Below are 3,820 nucleotides of genomic sequence, written 5' to 3' on the forward strand. Positions count from 1 at the left end.
GCTCACCACTTCAAAGAAAACAATGGACATTATTTGTTACCAATGATAAAAATTCAAGTTTTCAAGTGAAAATGAGAATTTTGGAATATTTGTATCCATCATTTTAAACTTGGCAGATTCCCAAGAGTTAAAGACTTTTCTGATGAGATTGGTAGAGATAGCTTAAAGAGATTTTTTGATATTATATAATGAAATGTATCAACAAAAAAAGTTGAGAACCACTACCTTAAATTTTCGGCTGGGGTCCTGCTTTCCAGATTATTTTGATCCTTCCTTACTAAAAACAAATAGGCATAAATCACATGCATGAAAATTATGAGTTTCTCTACTTGAAAATGATGGGCACCTAAGCTGTCAAGCTGAAATTTGAAGGTGTTTGTGGATCTCATGGTCACTTGAAAACAAAGTGAGTCATTTATCTGTTAAAAGTATAGACATAGGACTCTTGGAAAAGTTGTTTTTGTTTTTTTTACAGTTTAGTTATAAGAGAAAGATCTAAAACATTCATAATCCACATTCCATCTTGGTTTGAATATATCACAGAGAGAACAGTTTCTGGAGTCATATAGATATTAGCTTGAAACTCGATCTTTCTCCTTCCAATTATGTGACTTTGAGAAATTTACAAATTTCTTCAGTGACTCTGAGCCTCTGAAGTTGCCCTCAGTGATCTCTATTACTTGGCTTTTTATACCCTGTGTCCCCTCCCCTGATGGATGTTGGTTGTCTGACCAATAGAAGATGGCGGATGTGATGGCATGTAACTTTCAAGATTAGATTATAAAAGACCGCAACTTCCATCTTGAGTTCTTTGATTTTTTTTTTGAGACGTTTTGGATCACAGCTCTGGACAAAAGCAGCTGCCATGCCAGGTGTCCACGCAGACAGCCTGTGGAGAGGCCGGTGTGGTGAAGAACTGAGGCCTGCCCACTGTGAGTGAGCTGGGGAATGTTGTCTCAGCCTCAGTCTGCTTGAGCTGCCTGGTGCCTTGAGCTGCCTGGTGCCCTGGTTGGCAAATCATGAGAGACCCTGAGCTAGAACCACCTAGATAAGCTGCTCCCAGATTCCTGACCCCACAAACTATGATGATTTAAGTTACGGTGCTTTAGGGATAACTTATTAGACAGTAATAGATTTTAATTATCTACAGGCTTTCATTCCTCGAAATGTGTCTCAAATCTTCCAGGAATGTTTTTCCCTAGAAATAGGGTAAAAATTGGCTCAGTTGTCTGCATCTCAACTAGAAATGTCAAGTCCACTAAAGCAAACAGTGCTTTGGTTGAAATAGACTGAAGTTTGTGGTCTGGTGCGAAATTCTCTTTTCCTGGAATGTATGGCCCAGGCTCACAATCTGTATTGTATTTCACCATCCAGGATACTGTTTCTCTGGTTATTTTGATTGTTTGATGTTAGTTCTCTAGTAGATTCATTAGGGAAGACTTGTGGGGAAATTCTGGCTCTTGAAATTCACTTTGGCTGAATATGACATCCTTAGCTCACATTTTCTTTTTCACTAGCATCTTAAAAATGGTATGTGTAAAGTAGTGCTAGCTCAAAATCTGATAACTATCCAAATTTCTTTTCCTTTTAAGTTCTGTGATCTTTTTGCATTGATGCTTAAGGGAATTCTCCGACACCCCACCCCCGAAAAGCTATAGTTTTGTTAGAATACATCTTGCACTATGAGTTATTGGCTATTATTTTATGAAATCGGGGTACATTCAATAAGTAGTTTCCCGTCCTCTCTAAAGAAAATTTTATTGAATTTTAGATTTCAGCATTTATGCGTTTCGATTATTTAGGTTTTCTTCTTCAGAAACCCTCTATAATACACGTTAGATCTTCTTTTAATGTCTTCTAGAACTACCACTTTCTGTCAAATCTTTTTTTATGTCTTTCTGCAATTCCTTTTGACATTTATATCTTCTCTTTTGCCATCTTCTATTTCCATTAAAGCATTTTGTGTTGCTTGTTACTGTGTTTCACTTGGTTTATCTTTGTTTCTCAAATGATTTTTTTCCCCTAATATTTTTCTGAGTACTGCGCTGTCTCCTTCAACATTTTCTTTTCTGTACTCATTTTATTTAAGAACTTTTAAAAATTCTAATTTTTGATGTTTTTTCAAAGCCTATAATAATTTTCCTTACATTATTTTAACATATTTTGTATTAGGTTACAGTATTCATCCATTTTGTGAGCTTGAATTCATATTTCATAGCGCACAAGGATTTAATATACTTCCAACTCTCTGTTTTTCTAATAATAACAACTTGGTTTGAGGTTTGATAAATCCTTTTCTGCAGCTCATTATTAAATAAAACGAGTCTTTCTGTCTTCCTAAGGGTGATGAATGAGCCAAGATAGCTTTTCTACCTGCATGACTCTTGATCTCTCTCTTTCATTGTTTTCACAAAGTGATTAAAAAAAAAGATATGGCAGTGAACTTTTTGAGAGTTTCCTCTTCTGTTCCGCTCCCCTCAGTTTACCTGGACCTTCTCTTTCCTTTGCCTCTATTATTTCTGTCTTACTCAATTAGGATTCTACTCTCAGCATTTTCTCCTTAGTACAGGGTTTTGTCATGGCAAGTTGGTTTGGTTCATTACTTTCAGGAATTCATAGGCACAAACCTCTGGACATCCAGCATCCTCAACCTTCCTGCAACCCCACTGAAGTCATCTGCACACTGAGCCCTGCAATGCACCCTCCCACTTTCAACAGCTATTCTCAGAATAGTCCACCATGCTTTCCAGTGAGTCACTGATACTAATTTTATATGAAATTCAGAGAGATTCAAAAACTGTACTGCCCTTACTACCTAATTCCCAGAATGGTATACTTTTGCCTTTTCTTTTGAATAAAATTTCCTTAGAAATGTATTTTTATTTTAGAAACTTTGGCATCTATTTAATTTGCTTTTTAGTTAGTTTTTTAAAAAAATAAGCCTTTATTATGTAAAATGTAAAATATACACAGAGGTAGAGAGGATAGTATACTGCCACCCCTCCATGCACCCATTTTCAATAATTATTACCAAACAGCCTATTTTATTTCATTTTAGCCCTATGTACTCCTGCTTCCTGAGTGGATTATTTTGAAGAAAATTCAAGACCTCGTGTCATTTTAACATAAAATGCTTTCATTTTTCAATTATTTTTTAGAATTTTAAATATTATAAATATTATGTATATATATATGTATATATAAAACATCAAGCTGGGATGATTTACAACTTTACACAAGGCACAGTACATAATTGAACCTTGGTTTTATACATCTTAGGAAAATTGTGTCTACGGATGGACCACAGAAATCAAAATTAGGAAGAGGTCTGTTCTTAGCGATTTATGAAAAGACAATACTAAAAAAGCAACAACACGTCAAACCATCTCTCCAGTTTTCTCTGTCAGAAAATCTGAGAGCGTCCTTAATTCTCCTTTCTCCCCCTCTCAATAGCCACAGGCTTGTAACTCAACTCTCCATCTCCAGTCTCAACGCTTTAGTAGCTCCTCCAAGAACCATTAGCAAGATCTCTCTTAAATGTAAATAGATTCTGTTGGCTCTTCTGCTTAAGCACCTGGTGTCCCCCATCACAAAGGATAACGAAAACACTCCTTTTGAAATAAACTAGGCTGTTCCAGATCTGGATCCTGTCTCTATTTCTTCAATCTCTTCTCTTAACTCTGTCTATACAAGCACCACTTGTGTTTTTTTCAGTGCTCTCAATTGTTTTAGACTACTGTGATTTCTCATATGTTGTTCATTTCCCCCCTCCAAACCCTTCTGCTTATGCTGCCAGCAAACTGTCAAGCTTCAGCGAGGT

The sequence above is a fragment of the Rhinolophus ferrumequinum genome, chromosome 18 (genome assembly GCF_004115265.2).
Source record: "Rhinolophus ferrumequinum isolate MPI-CBG mRhiFer1 chromosome 18, mRhiFer1_v1.p, whole genome shotgun sequence".
Lineage (NCBI taxonomy): Eukaryota > Metazoa > Chordata > Mammalia > Chiroptera > Rhinolophidae > Rhinolophus > Rhinolophus ferrumequinum.